Source organism: Channa argus, unplaced genomic scaffold, assembly GCF_033026475.1.
Source record: "Channa argus isolate prfri unplaced genomic scaffold, Channa argus male v1.0 Contig144, whole genome shotgun sequence".
In the NCBI taxonomy this organism is placed as follows: domain Eukaryota; kingdom Metazoa; phylum Chordata; class Actinopteri; order Anabantiformes; family Channidae; genus Channa; species Channa argus.
This window is the reverse complement of record NW_027125363.1, coordinates 28,331-48,820: the sequence shown is the minus strand read 5'-3', so window position 1 is coordinate 48,820 and position 20,490 is coordinate 28,331. Positions and strand designations below refer to the sequence as shown.

General features: G+C 42.3%; 3 pseudogenes; all 3 read left to right on the top strand.

Annotated features, from left to right (window-relative positions):
- The first annotated feature begins 1,210 nt into the window (after positions 1-1,210).
- Positions 1,211-1,329, top strand: LOC137122149 (5S ribosomal RNA; annotated as a pseudogene).
- Positions 1,330-9,343: 8,014 nt separating this feature from the next.
- Positions 9,344-9,452, top strand: LOC137122150 (5S ribosomal RNA; annotated as a pseudogene).
- Positions 9,453-19,996: 10,544 nt separating this feature from the next.
- LOC137122148 (5S ribosomal RNA) lies at positions 19,997-20,115 on the top strand (annotated as a pseudogene).
- The last annotated feature ends 375 nt before the right edge of the window (positions 20,116-20,490 follow it).

Sequence of the window (20,490 nt, the reverse complement as noted above, 5' to 3'; positions counted from 1 at the left end):
ACACCACCATCCTGTGTTGTCTGGCTACACTCTCCCCTACCAATGCTTTACAGTCACTGATCTCTTTCAGATTACAACGTCTACACAAGATGTAGTCTACCTGAGTGCTTCTCCCTCCGCTCTTGTACGTCACCCTATGTTCCTGCCTCTTCTGAAAGAAAGTGTTTACTACAGCCATTTCCATCCTCTTTGCAAAGTCAACCACCATCTGACCTTCTGCGTTCCTGTCCTGAACACCAAACCTGCCCATAACAGTCTCATCACCTCTGTTCCCTTCACCTACATGCCCATTGAAATCTGCACCAATGACAACTCTCTCACCTCTGGGGATGCTCTGCATCACTTCATCTAACTCACTCCAGAATTTCTCCTTCTCTTCTAACTCACATCCTACCTGTGGGGCATAACCACTCACAACATTGAACATCACCCCTTCAACTTCCAGCTTCAGACTCATCAACCTGTCTGATACTCTTTTCACCTCTAGAACATTCCTCACAAAATCCTCTTTCAATATAACTCCTACTCCATTTCTCTTCCTATCTGACCCATGGTAAAACAACTTGAACCCTGCTCCTAAGCTTCTAGCCTTGCTACCTTTCCACCTGGTCTCCTGGACACACAGTATGTCCACCTTCCTTCTCTGCATCATGTCGATCAACTCCCTAGCCTTCCCTGTCATAGTACCAACATTCAAAGTCCCTACTGTCAGTCCTACATTCTTAGCTTTCCTCTTCTCTCTTTGCCTACGAACACACCTTCCTCCTCTTCTTCTTCGTCTTCGACCAACAGTAGTCCAATTTCCACCGGTACCCTGTAGGTCAACAGCACAGTTGGTTAGCGACTGTCTTTTGGTTTGTTTATTTCTATCAGGCTAGCTAGCACTTTCTGTGGGAAATGGCTTATTTTGTTTATTATGTTGGCCTTGGTTCGCCCTGAGTTGTAGTGTCATGTTTTGTTTGACACTTTCTTTCGTTTAAAATAAATATCAGTCTGTTGGAACATCTCGATCCTGGATTTTGGTTTGGGGATCGGAGAGGGAACATGCTAATTTATCTTTGTATGTTGCACCCTGACCCCCTAGACAGGGGCGTAACAGACCTGTACAGTTATAGTACTTTGTACTTTGCAACATTTATCTTCTTCTTAGCAAGTGTCATGCATTCTGCTTCTCCAGCGTTTTTAAGAGCTGTTGATGATGTCAAATGCAGCTTACGGCCACACCGCTCTCTAAGCGCCCGATCACGTCCGATCTCGGCAGCCAAATAGAGCCGGGCCTGGTTAGTACTTGGTAGGAAGACAGCCTGGGAATACCAGGTGCTGTAAGCTTTTTTGCTTGGGTTTACGGGCAGCACAAGCTGGTGTTACTGCCTATTTATTCCTAGAAATTGTTCTATATTTTCATCAAATTTTGTTCTTTCATTGCTGTTTTGCTACTTTATTGGTTTGTCAACCATCGTGCTTCATTATTAGTAGACCATGTTACTGTCCTGGCCATATGTGTTGTTTTTATTTTGTTGTTCTTATAGGTGCCCTGCCTGATTGGCCGGATTGGGGGGCAGTACAGGAAGCTGATTGGTGCATCCTACACTTCCTGGAGTTTTAAAAGTACGGTTCCCAACAGCTAGCGAGGCTCTTTCTGGCATCAGCACCTGTTTGCTGTTCTTGGTTTCCAAACCTTATTTAGCATTTTTGAATTGTTAGGTTTTGTGCCGTGGTTTTGTTTATAAATTCTATATTTTGTAAATAGTATTAAATCTGTAGGGGTGAACTGCCATTTTCTTTTGACTGTTTTCACATTAGGGAGTTAGTGACTGTCTTTTGGTTTGTTTATTTCTATCAGGCTAGCTAGCACTTTCTGTGGGAAATGGCTTATTTTGTTTATTATGTTGGCCTTGGTTCGCCCTGAGTTGTAGTGTCATGTTTCGTTTGACACTTTCTTTCGTTTAAAATAAATAGCATTCTGTTGGAACATCTCGATCCTGGATTTTGGTTTGGGGATCCTAATTTATCTTTGTATGTTGCACCCTGACCCCCTAGACAGGGGCGTAACAGACCAGTACAGTTATAGTACTTTGTACTTTGCCACATTTATCTTCTCTTAGCAAGTGTCATGCATTCTGCTTCTCCAGCGTTTTTAAGAGCTGTTGATGATGTCAAATGCAGCTTACGGCCACACCGCTCTCTAAGCGCCCGATTGGAGGAGGACAGGGGTATGGTCTTTCTGAGTCAGTGTGCTTTCAGGAAGGGACACGTATGTGAGCTGCTTCGCGTTTGACGTGCATTTTTCGTTTTCGTATTAGTGTTTTGCCTATCCAGTGTAGTGCGTTTGAGTTTGTATTCATTATTTTTATGAAACCCCCCGGCGGAGTTTCTCCGTTCGGGGGCGCCTTTATTTTTTGTGGTTTTTCTAGTTTTTGAACTTTTTTGGGTTTTCTTTTTCGCGCGATTTCTGATAGACTGCTCATAATGGAGAACGGCAGAGGCATGCGAGAAGAAGAAGCCTGTTTAACAGTGGCTGGAAAGAGTGGAAGGAGAAGAATGGATACGGAGAAAATTGGCGTCTATAGGGAAAGCGCATTGAGAGGGAATGAGCTGGAGCTGGCGGAGGAGACGAGGAAGTCGCTGAATAAGGGTGTCAAGCAGATTGAGAAAAGAATGGAGATTGCAAAGGAGCGGCCTGGACGGAGAATGGAGAATGACTGTTTGGCGGCAGATGAGAGACAACAGGGAGAACGGGTAAGCACGCGATCGGAGCCGGGTGGAGCGACAGAGACACGGAAAGAAATGCGGTATGATAGGGACTTGACTGTATTGGCTGAGGTGGTGGGAGAAGAGAAAGTTAAGACAATGGAACTGCTGAGAGCAATGCGTGATGTGTGTGGAGGCATCGTTGCATTGCGTGAGACGGGGCCGAATAAATATGAGGTGACGGTCAAGAGCGAAGCTGGAAAGAAAAGACTTTTAGATGGATTTAAAGTGGGTAGAGCAGTGGTGATGGTGAAAACTTTAGTTATCGATGAATTGGTGGTGTCATTTTTGAATTTGCCTGCCTATATTGCGGATGAGGACATTTTGGAAAAATTGGATGTGTGGGGAGTGAGAGCAATCTCTCCTATTAAAAGACGGTTGTGGCCTGGGACTGACGTGGCGGACGGAACAAGATATGTTAAAGTTAAATTTAATGAAACTGTGCAATCATTACCATATTCCTCAAAATTTATGACGGCCACAGGGCCTGAATACTTCAGGGTCATTCATAATAATCAGGTTAAAGTGTGTAGGATGTGTTTACAGCCTGGGCATATAGTTAGAGATTGCCCAGATTTCACATGCTTTAAATGCAATAAACAGGGTCATTATGCACGTGAGTGTGATGCCTGGGTGCACAGGTGTGTTGCGTGCCATGCCCCAGCGGAGCAATGTAATTGCCATAATGCAGGTGAAGGGGAAGGGGAGGTAGACCGGGACTCCATCTCTGATGATGAGTGGAGTAATGTCAGGCCTGCAGAGGAGCCAGCCCTGGGTAGCGAGACAGAGAGTGGGAATGAGCTTGGAGATGAGGTGGTGTCACAGAGTGCTGACTTGTTGGTGCAAGAGGGCATAAGAAATGAGGGGGTCGATGAGCTAGGATCCAGTATGGATCATGTGCTGGCGGACTGGAGCGGGGATGCGGCGAGTCGCCCTGAAGGGGGCTGGCTAGGCTCACCACGGCCTGAGCCGAATGAGCCTCACTCTCAAAATGAAATAGAGTCCACCACTCGAATACCCACTTCTGATGTAGCCCTGCTGGCTCCCCAGGCTAGTAGCGTGGACTCAGATTTAGAGATGGATGTCCAATGGGTAAAACGGGTCAGGAAGAGGGCACAGCAGGGTAAGCCAAGTGGAACTGAGGGAGGGTATAGAAATAAAGGTAAGAAATATGCCAAAAAATGACAGGGCCGATTTTAGTTTTTTTTCTGGGAATGCTGCTTCTCTCTCAAAATTTGAATGGTCTTAAAAACATTGAGAAAATTGAACAGCTTTGCGGGAAAATGCTGTGTGACATCCTGTGCGTCCAGGAATGCAGGTGGACCTCTGAGACAATAAAAAGCATAAAGTGCTTTTGGAGAGGGGATCTTTTTTATTCTCTCTCCCCAGACAAAACTGCAGGGGTAGCAATCTTTGTAAAGCCTGGATTGTTTGAGAGTGTCCTGCAAATTTCTAAGGATGATCAGGGAAGGCTACTGGTGATTGATGTAATTGAACAGAGTCAGAGATATAGAATTGTGAATTTATATGGGCCAAATAGGGAAGGAGAGAGGAGGGTTTTTTTCAGGCGCTGTAAAAGATGGACAGATGATCGCTCGGTGGTGATAGGGGACTGGAATGTGACACTGGCTAGGATAGATGTGGGTGTCAACAATAAATTTAAGAATGACACTAGTAGGTCGGCTGTGTTTGAATGGATGGAAGAGTGTGACTTGATGGATGCATGGAGAGTACTGAACCCCGGTACCCGTGCGTATTCGCGCAGGCAAGTGGTGTTGGGCAGGCTGAAACAATCTAGAATAGATTTGTGCTTGCTAGCGTCAGGTTTGGTTACGGTTTTAAATAACTGTAAATATGAGTTTTGCACTTGGAGTGATCATGCCTCTCTGAGAGTGGCTCTAGGGGAGGGCAGGGTGCAGAGGAATGGGGGCTTGTGGTGCTTTAATTCAAGCCTCTTAGAGGATGGATTTTTTAGAGCAAAAATGGAGTCTTTTCTCTCTGCTCTATGTGATCAAAGTGAGTTTGTGGTTGACATCATTGAGTGGTGGGAGCGCACTAAGTTAAAAATCAAGAAGCGCTGCATCGCATTGAGCAGAGAGAAAAGACAAAGAGAGAAAAGAGAGGAGGATGAGCTGAGGGACCGCCTGAAAAAGGAGCTTGAGTTGGTTGAGGCTGGGTGTGGACATCCGTTGGAGACGTATCTTGTGCGGAGGGAGCAGTTGAGACAGCTGGATGAGAGAAAATGCGGGGGTGCAATGATCCGCAGCAAAGCGCAGCATATGTTGAAAGGTGAGCGCTGTACTGCATTTTTTCTGGGTTTGGAAAAGAGGAAACAGACCAAAACATATATTTCTGAAATAAAGGACTCGGAGGGTAACACACATACTGATTCAGTGGATATTTTACAAACCGTGCAAGATTTCTATTCCAATTTGTTTAGTAGGCAAAAGATATCACAGATAAAGTTAAATCAAGTACTTGGGAAAATTAGCTGCTCCCTCAGTCACGAGGATGCGGCTTTGTGTGATGAAAACATCCAGCTGGAAGAAGTGAAAGAGGCAATCTTAGCCCTGAATACGTCAAGGAGCCCAGGTTCGGACGGTCTCTAAGCTGAATTCTATCAGCATTTCAGTTACCTGCTTGCCCCTGTCCTCTGCAGACTGTTTTTGGCCATACAGGAGGAGGGCAGGTGCGCAGAGTCCTTCATGAGGGGAGTGATCACTCTAGTGTATAAAAATAAAGGGGAAAAATCTGACCTAGCAAACTATAGACCAATTAGCCTGCTCAACACTGACTATAAGATCCTGACTAAGGTACTGGGTTTTAGGCTCAAAGGAGTGATCGGCTCGATAATTGGGCCTACCCAGACTTACAGTATTCCTGGGAGGGATATTGCTGACTGCATCCTGTCAACAAAGTTGTCTTTTGAAAATCTAATGATGACAGGGGGCATATACCTCAGTGTTGACTTGGAGAAGGCATTTGACAGGGTCAGTCATGAGTTTCTCTTTGGATGTCTGGGGGTTTTTGGGTTCGGCCCAATTTTTCGAGAATGGGTGAAGTTGTTGTACAGCCGGGCTACTAGTGTCGTGAAATGTAACGGCCTCTTAACAGATCCTTTCCCCCTAGAGAGATCAGTAAGGCAGGGATGTCCGCTGTCTGCTATGCTATATGCAATTGTAGCAGAGCCTCTTGCACAATCCATTATAACCGATCCGCTTATCAAGGGGATAACATCTCCCAAAGGTAATGAGTTCAAAATAGCTCAGTATGCGGATGATATAAGTATTATGGTTAAGGATGGTGAGAGTTTACAACAGGTGCTAAAGCACCTTGAAGCATATGAGCAGGCGGCGGGAGCGCGAGTTAATAGGGAGAAATCCAGCCTTATTTGTGGGCCCGGGTCTGCTCTAGGGGATGTGGGTCTGAATTTTAAAAGGGGTGAGACTGAGGTCAAGCTACTTGGGATATATATTTGTCCTCAGCCGCTGGTCAGCGTCCGCAAAACCTGGGAGGAGAGGCTCGCGTGGTGTAGGTCCAGGCTTGGGCTGTGGAAGATGAGAGGTCTTGGGCTGAAGGGAAGAGTGGTCATTATAAACTCCATAATAGTGCCGGGGCTGGTCTATGCCATGCAGGTCTGTCACCTGCCGGGCGATGTACTGTCCGGGCTGTGCAGCGCTATCAGTGGTTTCTTGTGGAAAGGCAAGGCCTTCACTATTGCTCACAAGACACTAGTTGGGCCATACGCAAAAGGGGGTTTGAATCTCTGTGATTTGAAAACCAAATTAATATCTTTAAGACTGAAACTTTTTAAAAAATGGCTATATGATAAGACAGATTATATTTGGAAGGACTACTTGGACGCAGAGATAAGGAGGAGGGGTGCGTGTGGGGAGTACAATTTATGCAGCAGTGCGCTGGCACGGCCTGTGGCAGATGCAGACCCACTTTTCCAGGAGGCCGCTGAGGCGTGGGTTCAGGTCTTGCCACATCTAGAGTGCAAATTGATTTCGAAAGTAGATGTACTTAAGCAACCAATCTTTGGTAACCCGCGTCTCGGTGGCCGGGAGAGATTCCTGGTTAGCCGGGGGGCCTTAAATGGGGTGTTTCACCAAATTGGGGATGTTCTGGACCAGACAGGGGCCTTAAACCCTCTGGAAGTCCTTAAAAAAGTAAGAAGGACAGGTGTGAACATCAGATGGGCCAAGGTGTTACATTTCTGTACAGATATCTGTCAGAGAATGCCACTGGAATGGAGGGAGAAGTTGCAGGAAGCAGATGGTGAGCTGGTGGGGGATGGCAGAATTGATTTTTCACTCTCCTGTGATCTCAAAAATAGGGATTTCAAAGATTTACAGTCAAAATTTTGGTACAAGGTTCTAATTGACAAGATATTCAAACAGCCCACAGCAAACTCCTCATGGTCGCATGTGTTCCCTACCCGACCCACTTCTACAATCTGGACTAATATGCATGATAAATGGCTCCCCCCTGCGATAGCTAATACAAATTTCAGACTGCGTCACAGGAGAGTGCTTGTCTCTGTCGTCCTACACCAGATCAGTAAGCACACATATGTGAGAACATGTGCGGTCTGCGGGATGGAGGATGAGGATTTTAATCACTTGTTGTTGTGCTGTGCGGTCACACAAAAATTCAGGAATTGGGTAAAAAGTTTATTAAGAAATAAGTGTAAGGTGACTGGTTTGGAAGGTGAGGCATGGGATTGGGTGTGGTGTTTTGGGTTAGACAAGGGACATACAAAAATAAATGTGGGGTTAGTGAATTTCTTGTTGAGTGTAGCTCGTCATGTTGTGTATATAGCCAGGAATTATGCATTGTATGAAGGGAAAAAGATGAAGAGGGTGTTGATTTTTCAAAATATGGTGTCACATTATTTGAGTATTCTGTTTTCGGTTGATAATGAGGGGTTTCTCATTAAATGGGGGGTAAAAAATGATTTATGTGTGTTAGATAGGGAGGGTAGATTGCACTTTGATTTTGGGTGAATTTTATTGACCTATTATTGTATATGTATTTGTATGTATGTATGTATGTATGTATGTATGTATGTATGTATGTATGTATGTATGTATGTATGTATGTATGTATGTATGTGTGTGTGTGTGTGTGTGTGTATATATATATATATATATATATATATATATATATATATATATATATATATATATATATATATATAAAAATATATATATATATGGGTATGTGTATGTGTATATGAATGTATATGTGTATAATGTATGTGTGTGTGTGTTTGTATATATGTTTGTATGTATATATGTATATATATAGATATGGATGTATATAGAGAGGTATATGTGTGTAAAAGTATGGGTGTATATATAGATCTATATATATATATAGATATATAGATCTATATATATATATATAGATATATATAGATAGATAGATATATGACAGGTTTACAATGTGTGGTTATGGTTATCCCCCTATATTTATAAATATATGTATTTACATTAGAGAAATAGATCTTGCTTTAAGTTGTTTAATTTAGTTGAAAGGCCTATGGATGTAATGTTTTGTTTACTTATCTCTGTATATACCTAATTTCTTTTTGTAAAGTGTATTTTTGATAATAAAAAGATTAAAAAAAAAAAAAAAAAGAAGCGCCCGATCTCGGCCGATCTCGGCAGAAAATAGGGCCGGGCCTTGTTAGTACTAGGTAGGAAAACCGCCTGGGAATACCAGGTGCTGTAAGCTTTTTTGCTTGGGTTTACGGGCAGCACAAGCTGGTGTTACTGCCTATTTATTCATAGAAATTGTTCTATATTTTCATCAAATTTTGTTTTTTCATTGCTGTTTTGCTACTTTATTGGTTTGTCAATCATCGTGCTTCATTACTAGTAGACCATGTTACGGTCCTGGCCATATGTGTTGTTTTTATTTAGTTGTTCTTATAGGTGCCCTGCCTGATTGGCCAGATTGGGGGGCAGTGCAGGAAGCTGATTGGTGCATCCTACACTTCCTGGAGTTTTAAAAGTACGGTTCCCAACAGCTAGCGAGGCTCTTTCTGGCATCAGCACCTGTTTGCTGTTCTTGGTTTCCAAACCTTATTTAGCATTTTTGAATTGTTAGGTTTTGTGCCGTGGTTTTGTTTATAAATTGTATATTTTGTAAATAGTATTAAATCTGTAGGGGTGAACTGCCATTTTCTTTGGACTGTTTTCACATTAGGGAGTTAGGGTTAGCGACTGTGTTTTGGTTTGTTTATTTCTATCAGGCTAGCTAGCACTTTCTGTGGGAAATGGCTTATTTTGTTTATTATGTTGGCCTTGGTTCGCCCTGAGTTGTAGTGTCATGTTTTGTTTGACACTTTCTTTCGTTTAAAATAAATATCAGTCTGTTGGAACATCTCGATCCTGGATTTTGGTTTGGGGATCGGAGAGGGAACATGCTAATTTATCTTTGTATGTTGCACCCTGACCCCCTAGACAGGGGCGTAACAGACCAGTACAGTTATAGTACTTTGCCACATTTATTTTCTTCTTAGCAAGTGTCATGCATTCTGCTTCTCCAGCGTTTTTAAGAGCTGTTGATGATGTCAAATGCAGCTTACGGCCACACCGCTCTCTAAGCGCCCGATCTCGGCAGCCAAATAGAGCCGGGCCTGGTTAGTACTTGGTAGGAAGACCGCCTGGGAATACCAGGTGCTGTAAGCTTTTTTGCTTGGGTTTACGGGCAGCACAAGCTGGTGCTACTGCCTATTTATTCAAAGAAATTGTTCTATATTTTCATCCAATTCTGTTCTTTCATTGCTGTTTTGCTACTTTATTGGTTTGTCAACCATCGTGCTTCTTTACTACTAGACCAGTACCGTTTTAGTACTTTGCCACATTTATCTTCTTCTTAGCGAGTGTCATGCTTTCCACTTCTCCAGCTGTTGCAATGATATTTCCATGCTGAACTGAGTTGTTCTGGCTCAAATATGAAGGCAAACCCACTTTCCTTTCAGTATTTTGCTGCATTTGGTAGAAACAGGCATATTTGCTCATTCGGCCTGAAAATGCTTTTAAGCGCATAAAAACGTACACTCTTGATTTCTGGCTAAATAAACGCTGTTGCAATGATATTTCCATGCTGAACTGAGTTGTTCTGGGTCAAATATGAAGGCAAACCCACTTTCCTTTCAGTATTTTGCTGCATTTGGCAGAAACAAGCATATTTGCACATTCGGCCTGAAAATGCTTTTAAGCGCATAAAAACGTACACTCTTGATTTCTGGCTAAATAAACGCTGTTGCAATGATATTTCCATGCTGAACTGAGTTGTTCTGGGTCAAATATGAAGGCAAACCCACTTTCCTTTCAGTATTTTCCTTCAATTGGCAGAAATCAGCTCATTCGGCCTGAAAATGATTTTAAGCGCATAAAAACTTACACTCTTGATTTCTGGCTAAATAAAAGCTGTTGCAATGATATTTCCATGCTGAACTGAGTTGTTCTGGGTCAAATATGAAGGCAAACCCACTTTCCTTTCAGTATTTTGTGTCACGTTCAGGTTAAGGGATGGACCCAAGAGAAGAGACAGCGCGAGGGTTTGCAAAATAAGGGGCTTTTATTGAAAGAGATGTAAAAGATGAACAGGACCAGCACACGAAAGGAGTTAACTTGAAAACAAGAGGGGAACCGAATTACCAGAAATAAACACAGCTCGGGCTCAGGGGACAAGTTAGAGAAAGAAGAAGAAAGAACTAACAGAGGCTACTGGGTAAATCAGGCACAGATAAACGTTAAACCACAAGAGCACATTAATACAAGGACTAAAGGCAGGCAGTCACAAACAAACTCAACATAAGGCACCGGCAAACCTAAACATGAAAGAAACCCGGATAAAACAAGCGGAGAAAAACTATGGACTAGACCAAAATACTGAATTAAACAAAAGGCAAAACCTCAGACCAAAACCACACAGGAAACACAGAGTCCAGGATACCAAAGTCCAAGATGGAGGAGTCCAGATTTCCCAAGAGTTCGAGGAACGTAAGTTTCAGGCTTTACCAAAAGTCCAGAGTCTACTGTGGAGTTGGTGAGGGTATTAATGACAACAATGATGCCCGCGATGAAGACAGTGACCACGATAGCAGAGACCACATTAACAATGACGAGGATCTGGCAGGGGAGTGAAGGGAAGACTGAATTTAAATAGAGGGTGGAACAGGTGCAAACAATGAGGGACAACGAGGGCAAAGCTGGGGAAAAGAACCAAGGACAGGAAGTAAGGAGAAGGGGCCACAAAATAAAAGTCCAGGGACAGGAAGTGCAACAAGATCCTGACATTTTGCTGCAATTGGCAGAAATCAGCTCATTCGGCCTGAAAATGCTTTTAAGCGCATAAAAACGTACACTCTTGATTTCTGGCTAAATAAAAGCTGTAGCAATGATATTTCCATGCTGAACTGAGTTGTTCTGGGTCAAATATGAAGGCAAACCCACTTTCCTTTCAGTAATTTGCTACATTTGGTAGAAACAAGCATATTTGCTCATTAGGCCTGAAAATGCTTTTAAGCGCATAAAATCTTCCACTCTTGATTTCTGGCTACATAAAATATGTTGCAATGATATTTCCATGCTGAACTGAGTTGTTCTGGCTCAAATATGAAGGCAAACCCACTTTCCTTTCAGTATTTTGCTGCATTTGGCAGAAACAAGCTCATTCGGCCTGAAAATGCTTTTAAGCACATAAAAACTTACACTCTTGATTTCTGGCTAAATAAAAGCTGTTGCGATGATATTTCCATTCTGAACTGAGTTGTTCTGGCTCAAATATGAAGGCAAACCCACTTTCCTTTGAGTGTTTTGCTGCAATTGGCAGAAATCAGCTCATTCGGCCTGAAGATGCTTTTAAGCACATAAAAACTTACACTTTTGATTTCTGGCTAAATAAAAGCTGTAGCAATGATATTTCCATGCTGAACTGAGTTGTTCTGGGTCAAAAATAAAGGCAAACCCACTTTCCTTTGAGTGTTTTGCTGCAATTGGCAGAAATAAGCTCATTCGGCCTGAAAATGCTTTTAAGCGCATAAAAACTTACACTCTTGATTTCTGGCTAAATAAAAGCTGTTGCAATGATATTTCCATGCTGAACTGAGTTGTTCTGGCTCAAATATGAAGCCAAACCCACTTTCCTTTCAGTATTTTGCTGCATTTGGCAGAAACAAGCATATTTGCTCATTCGGCCTGAAAATGCTTTTAAAAGCATAAAAACGTACACTCTTGATTTCTGAATAAATAAAAGCTTTTGCAATGATATTTCCATGCTGAACTGAGTTGTTCTGGCTCAAATATGAAGGCAAACCCACTTTCCTTTCAGTATTTTGCTGCAATTGGCAGAAATCAGCTCATTTGGCCTGAAAATGCTTTTAAGCGCATAAAAACGTACACTCTTGATTTCTGGCTAAATAAAAGCTGTTGCTATGATATTGCGATGCTGAACTGAGTTGTTCTGGGTCAAATATGAAGGCAAACCCACTTTCCTTTCAGTATTTTGCTGCATTTGGCAGAAACAAGCATATTTGCCATTCGGCCTGAAAATGCTTTTAAGCGCATAAAAACTTACACTCTTGAGTTCTGGCTAAATAAAAGCTGTAGCAATGATATTTCCATGCTGAACTAAGTTGTTCTGGGTCAAAAATAAAGGCAAACCCACTTTCCTTTCAGTATTTTGCTGCATTTGGCAGAAACAAGCATATTTGCTCATTCGGCCTGAAAATGCTTTTAAAAGCATAAAAACGTACACGCTTGATTTTTGAATAAATAAAAGCTTTTGCAATGATATTTCCATGCTGAACTGAGTTGTTCTGGCTCAAATATGAAGGCAAACCCACTTTCCTTTCAGTATTTTGCTGCAATTGGCAGAAATCAGCTCATTTGGCCTGAAAATGCTTTTAAGCGCATAAAAACGTACACTCTTGATTTCTGGCTAAATAAAAGCTGTTGCTATGATATTGCGATGCTGAACTGAGTTGTTCTGGGTCAAATATGAAGGCAAACCCACTTTCCTTTTAGTATTTTGCTGCATTTGGCAGAAACAAGCATATTTGCTCATTAGGCCTGAAAATGCTTTTAAGCGCATAAAATCTTACACTCTTGATTTCTGGCTAAATAAAACCTGTTGCAATGATATTTCCATGCTGAACTGAGTTGTTCTGGGTCAAATATGAAGGCAAACCCACTTTCTTTTTAGTATTTTGCTGCATTTGGCAGAAACAAGCATATTTGCACATTCGGCCTGAAAATGCTTTTAAGCGCATAAACACTTCCACTCTTGATTTCTGGCTACATAAAATATGTTGCAATGATATTTCCATGCTGAACTGAGTTGTTCTGGCTCAAATATGAAGGCAAACCCACTTTCCTTTCAGTATTTTGCTGCATTTGGCAGAAACAAGCTCATTCGGCCTGAAAATGCTTTTAAGCACATAAAAACTTACACTCTTGATTTCTGGCTAAATAAAAGCTGTTGCGATGATATTTCCATGCTGAACTGAGTTGTTCTGGGTCAAATATGAAGGCAAACCCACTTTCCTTTCAGTATTTTGCTGCATTTGGCAGAAACAAGCATATTTGCTCATTCGGCCTGAAAATGCTTTTAAGCGCATAAAAACTTACACTCTTGATTTCTGGCTAAATAAAAGCTGTTGCAATGATATTTCCATGCTGAACTGAGTTGTTCTGGGTCAAATATTAAGGCAAACCCACTTTCCTTTCAGTATTTTGCTGCAATTGGCAGAAATCAGCTCATTCGGCCTGACAATGCTTTTAAGCGCATAAAAACGTACACTCTTGATTTCTGGCTAAATAAAAGCTGTTGCTATGATATTGCGATGCTGAACTGAGTTGTTCTGGGTCAAATATGAAGGCAAACCCACTTTCCTTTCAGTATTTTGCTGCATTTGGCAGAAATCAGCTCATTCGGCCTGAAAATGCTTTTAAGCGCATAAAAACGTACACTCTTGATTTCTGGCTAAATAAAAGCTGTTGCAATGATATTTCCATGCTGAACTGAGTTGTTCTGGCTCAAATATGAAGGCAAACCCACTTTCCTTTCAGTATTTTGCTGCATTTGGCAGAAATCAGCATATTTGCTCATTCGGCCAGAAAATTATTTTAAGCGCATAAAAACTTACACTCTTGATTTCTGGCTAAATAAAAGCTGTTGCAATGATATTTCCATGCTGAACTGAGTTGTTCTGGCTCAAATATGAAGGCAAACCCACTTTCCTTTCAGTATTTTGCTGCAATTGGCAGAAATCAGCTCATTCGGCCTGAAAATGCTTTTAAGCGCATAAAAACTTACACTCTTGATTTCTGGCTAAATAAAAGCTGTTGCAATGATATTTCCATGATGAACTGAGTTGTTCTGTGTCAAATATAAAGCCAAACCCACTTTCCTTTCAGTATTTTGCTGCATTTGGTAGAAACAAGCATATTTGCTAATTAGGCCTGAATTTGCTTTTAAGCGCATAAAAACTTACACTCTTGATTTCTGGCTAAATAAAAGCTGTAGCAATGATATTTCCATGCTGAACTGAGTTGTTCTGGGTCAAATATGAAGCCAAACCCACTTTCCTTTCAGTAATTTGCTACATTTGGTAGAAACAAGCATATTTGCTCATTAGGCCTGAAAATGCTTTTAAGCGCATAAAATCTTCCACTCTTGATTTCTGGCTACATAAAATATGTTGCAATGATATTTCCATGCTGAACTGAGTTGTTCTGGCTCAAATATGAAGGCAAACCCACTTTCCTTTGAGTGTTTTGCTGCAATTGGCAGAAATCAGCTCATTCGGCCTGAAGATGCTTTTAAGCACATAAAAACTTACACTTTTGATTTCAGGCTAAATAAAAGCTGTAGCAATGATATTTCCATGCTGAACTGAGTTGTTCTGGCTCAAATATGAAGGCAAACCCACTTTCCTTTCAGTATTTTGCTGCATTTGGCAGAAACAAGCTCATTCGGCCTGAAAATGCTTTTAAGCACATAAAAACTTACACTCTTGATTTCTGGCTAAATAAAAGCTGTTGCGATGATATTTCCATGCTGAACTGAGTTGTTCTGGCTCAAATATGAAGGCAAACCCACTTTCCTTTGAGTGTTTTGCTGCAATTGGCAGAAATCAGCTCATTCGGCCTGAAGATGCTTTTAAGCACATAAAAACTTACACTTTTGATTTCTGGCTAAATAAAAGCTGTAGCAATGATATTTCCATGCTGAACTGAGTTGTTCTGGGTCAAAAATAAAGGCAAACCCACTTTCCTTTGAGTGTTTTGCTGCAATTGGCAGAAATCAGCTCATTCGGCCTGAAAATGCTTTTAAGCGCATAAAAACTGACACTCTTGATTTCTGGCTAAATAAAAGCTGTTGCAATGATATTTCCATGCTGAACTGAGTTGTTCTGGCTCAAATATGAAGGCAAACCCACTTTCCTTTCAGTATTTTGCTGCAATTGGCAGAAACAAGCATATTTGCTCATTCGGCCTGAAAATGCTTTTAAAAGCATAAAAACGTACACTCTTGATTTCTGAATAAATAAAAGCTTTTGCAATGATATTTCCATGCTGAACTGAGTTGTTCTGGCTCAAATATGAAGGCAAACCCACTTTCCTTTCAGTATTTTGCTGCAATTGGCAGAAATCAGCTCATTTGGCCTGAAAATGCTTTTAAGCGCATAAAAACGTACACTCTTGATTTCTGGCTAAATAAAAGCTGTTGCAATGATATTTCCATGCTGAACTGAGTTGTTCTGTGTCAAATATGAAGGCAAACCCACTTTCCTTTCAGTATTTTGCTGCATTTGGCAGAAACAAGCTCATTCGGCCTGAAGATGCTTTTAAGCACATAAAAACTTACACTTTTGATTTCTGGCTAAATAAAAGCTGTAGCAATGATATTTCCATGCTGAACTGAGTTGTTCTGGGTCAAATATGAAGGCAAACCCACTTTCCTTTGAGTATTTTGCTGCAATTGGCAGAAGTCAGCTCATTTGGCCTGAAAATGCTTTTAAGCGCATAAAAACTTACACTCTTGATTTCTGGCTACATAAAAGATGTTGCAATGATATTTCCATGCTGAACTGAGTTGTTCTGGGTCAAATATGAAGGCAAACCCACTTTCCTTTCAGTATTTTGCTCCATTTGGCAGAAACAGGCATATTTGCTCATTCGGCCTGAAAATGCTTTTAAGCGCATAAAAACTTACACTCTTGATTTCTGGCTAAATTAAAGCTGTTGCAATGATATTTCCATGCTGAACTGAGTTGTTCTGGCTCAAATATGAAGGCAAACCCACTTTCCTTTCAGTATTTTGCTGCATTTGGCAGAAACAGGCATATTTGCTCATTCGGCCTGAAAATGCTTTTAAGCACATAAAAACTTACACTTTTGATTTCTGGCTAAATAAAAGCTGTAGCAATGATATTTCCATGCTGAACTGAGTTGTTCTGGGTCAAAAATAAAGGCAAACCCACTTTCCTTTCAGTATTTTGCTGCATTTGGCAGAAACAAGCATATTTGCTAATTAGGCCTGAATTTGCTTTTAAGCGCATAAAAACTTACACTCTTGATTTCTGGCTAAATCAAAGCTGTTGCAATGATATTTCCATGCTGAACTCAGTTGTTCTGGGTCAAATATGAAGGCAAACCCACTTTCCTTTGAGTGTTTTGCTGCAATTGGCAGAAATCAGCTCATTCGGCCTGAAAATGCTTTTAAGCGCATAAAAACTTACACTCTTGATTTCTGGCTACATAAAAGATGTTGCGATGATATTTCCATGATGAACTGAGTTGTTCTAGGTCAAATATGAAGGTAAACCCACTTTCCTTTCAGTATTTTGCTGCATTTGGCAGAAACAAGCATATTTGTTGATTCGGCCTTCTTCTTCTTTTCCTTTCGGCTGCTCCCTTTCAGGGGTCGCCACAGCGAATCATGTGCCTCCATCTAACTCTGTCCTCTGCATCCTCTTCACTCACACCAACTAACTTCATGTCCTCCCTCACTACATCCATAAATCTCCTCTTTGGTCTTCCTCTAGACCTCCTGCCTGGCAGCTCCAACCTCAGCATCCTTCTACCGATATATTCACAGTTTCTCCTCTGAACATGTCCAAACCACCTCAATCTGGCCTCTCTGACTTTATCTCCAAAACATCTAACATGAGCTGTCCCTCTGATGTACTCATTCCTGATCCTGTCCATCCTCGTCACTCCCAAAGAGAACCTCAACATCTTAAGCTCTGCTACCTCCAGCTCTGCCTCCTGTCTTTTCTTCAGTGCCACTGTCTCTAAGCCGAACAACATTGCTGGTCTCACCACCGTCTTGAACACCTTTCCTTTCATTCTCGCTGAGACTCTTTTATCACACAACACACCTGACACTTTTCTCCACCCGTTCCAACCTGCCTGCACTCGCCTCTTCACCTCTTTTCCACACTCACCGTTGCTCTGAACCGTTGACCCTAAATACTTAAAGTCCTGCACCTTCTTCACCTCTGCTCCCTGTAACCTCACCGTTCCACCTGGGTCCCTCTCATTCACACACATGTATTCTGTCTTGCTGCGGCTAAGCTTCATTCCTCTGTTTTCCAGAGCAGACCTCCACCACTCTAGATTTTCCTCCACCTGCTCCCTGCTCTCACTACAAATAACAATGTCATCTGCAAACATCATAGTCCAGGGAGATTCTTGTCTAACCTCATCTGTCAGTCTGTCCATCACCAGAGCAAACAAGAAGGGGCTCAAAGCCGATCCTTGATGCAGACCCACCTCCACCTTGAACTCCTCTGTCACACCTACAGCACCTCACCACTGTCTTACAGCTCTCATACATGTCCTGCACCACTCTAACATACTTCTCTGACACTCCAGACGTCCTCATACAATACCACAGCTCCTCTCTCGGCACCCTGTCATACGCTTTCTCTAAATCTACGCAGACACAATGCAACTCCCTATGACCCTCTCTGTACTTCTCCATCAGCGTCCTCAAAGCAAATACTGCATCTGTTGTACTCTTTCTAGGCATGAAACCATATTGCTGCTCACAAATACTCACCTCTGCGCTTAGCCGAGCTTCCACTACTCTTTCCCACAACTTCATTGTGTGACTCATCAGCTTTATTCCTCTGTAGTTGCCACAGCTCTGCACATCTCCCTTGTTCTTAAAAATTGGTACCAGTACACTTTTCCTCCAGTCCTCTGGCATCCTCTCACTCTCCAAGATCTTGTTAAACAAACTAGTCAAAAACTCTACTGCCGCCTCTCCTAGACACTTCCATACCTCCACAGGTATGTCATCAGGACCAACTGCCTTTCCACTCTTCATCCTCTTCAATGTCCTCCTCACTTCACTCTTACTAATCTTTGCTACTTCCTGCTCCACAACAGTCACCTCTTCTACTCTTCGTTCCCTTTCATTTTCCTCGTTCATCAACTCTTCAAAGTACTCCTTCCATCTTCCCATCACACTCCTGGCACCTGTCAATACATTTCCATCCTTATCTTTAATCACCCTAACCTGCTGCACATCCTTTCCATCTCTATCTCTTTGTCTGGCCAACCTGTACAAATCCACCTCTCCCTCTTTAGTGTCCAACCTAGCATACAAGTCCTCATATGCTCTTTGTTTGGCCTGTGCCACCTCTATCTTCACCTTACGCTGTATCTCCCTGTACTCCTGTCTACTCTCTTCAGTCCTCTCAGTGTCCCACTTCTTCTTAGCTAACCTCTTTCTCTGTATACACTCCTGAACTTCCTCGTTCCACCACCAAGTCTCCTTGTCCGCTTTCCTCTTTCCAGATGACACACCGAGTACCCTCCTACCTGTCTCCCTGATCAAATTAGCTGTAGTAGTCCAGTCATCTGGAAGCACCTCCAAACCACCCAGAGTCTGTCTCAGCTCCTCCCTGAAAACTAAACGACATTCTTCCTTTTTCAACTTCCACCACTTTGTCCGCTGCTCTGCCTTAGTCCTCCTTATCTTCCTCACCACCAGCATCATTTTACACACCACCATCCTGTGTTGTCTGGCTACACTCTCCCCTACCAATGCTTTACAGTCACTGATCTCTTTCAGATTACAACGTCTACACAAGATGTAGTCTACCTGAGTGCTTCTCCCTCCGCTCTTGTACGTCACCCTATGTTCCTGCCTCTTCTGAAAGAAAGTGTTTACTACAGCCATTTCCATCCTCTTTGCAAAGTCAACCACCATCTGACCTTCTGCGTTCCTGTCCTGAACACCAAACCTGCCCATAACAGTCTCATCACCTCTGTTCCCTTCACCTACATGCCCATTGAAATCTGCACCAATGACAACTCTCTCACCTCTGGGGATGCTCTGCATCACTTCATCTAACTCACTCCAGAATTTCTCCTTCTCTTCTAACTCACATCCTACCTGTGGGGCATAACCACTCACAACATTGAACATCACCCCTTCAACTTCCAGCTTCAGACTCATCAACCTGTCTGATACTCTTTTCACCTCTAGAACATTCCTCACAAAATCCTCTTTCAATATAACTCCTACTCCATTTCTCTTCCTATCTGACCCATGGTAAAACAACTTGAACCCTGCTCCTAAGCTTCTAGCCTTGCTACCTTTCCACCTGGTCTCCTGGACACACAGTATGTCCACCTTCCTTCTCTGCATCATGTCGATCAACTCCCTAGCCTTCCCTGTCATAGTACCAACATTCAAAGTCCCTACTGTCAGTCCTACATTCTTAGCTTTCCTCTTCTCTCTTTGCCTACGAACACACCTTCCTCCTCTTCTTCTTCGTCTTCGACCAACAGTAGTCCAATTTCCACCGGTACCCTGTAGGTCAACAGCACAGTTGGTTAGCGACTGTCTTTTGGTTTGTTTATTTCTATCAGGCTAGCTAGCACTTTCTGTGGGAAATGGCTTAATTTGTTTATTATGTTGGCCTTGGTTCGCCCTGAGTTGTAGTGTCATGTTTTGTTTGACACTTTCTTTCGTTTAAAATAAATTCTGTTGGAACATCTCGATCCTGGATTTTGGTTTGGGGATCGGAGAGGGAACATGCTAATTTATCTTTGTATGTTGCACCCTGACCCCCTAGACAGGGGCGTAACAGACCAGTACAGTTATAGTACTTTGTACTTTGCCACATTTATCTTCTTCTTAGCAAGTGTCATGCATTCTGCTTCTCCAGCGTTTTTAAGAGCTGTTGATGATGTCAAATGCAGCTTACGGCCACACCGCTCTCTAAGCGCCCGATCTCGTCCGATCTCGGCAGCCAAATAGAGCCGGGCCTGGTTAGTACTTGGTAGGAAGACCGCCTGGGAATACCAGGTGCTGTAAGCTTTTTTGCTTGGGTTTACGGGCAGCACAAGCTGGTGTTACTGCCTATTTATTCCTAGAAATTGTTCTATATTTTCATCAAATTTTGTTCTTTTATTGCTGTTTTGCTACTTTATTGGTTTGTCAACCATCGTGCTTCATTACTATTAGACCATGTTACGGTCCTGGCCATATGTGTTGTTTTTATTTTGTTGTTCTTATAGGTGCCCTGCCTGATTGGCCGGATTGAGGGGCAGTACAGGAAGCTGATTGGTCCATCCTAAACTTCCTGGAGTTTTAAAAGTACGGTTCCCAACAGCTAGCGAGGCTCTTTCTGGCAGCAGCACCTGTTTGCTGTTCTTGGTTTCCAAACCTTATTTAGCATTTTTGAATTGTTAG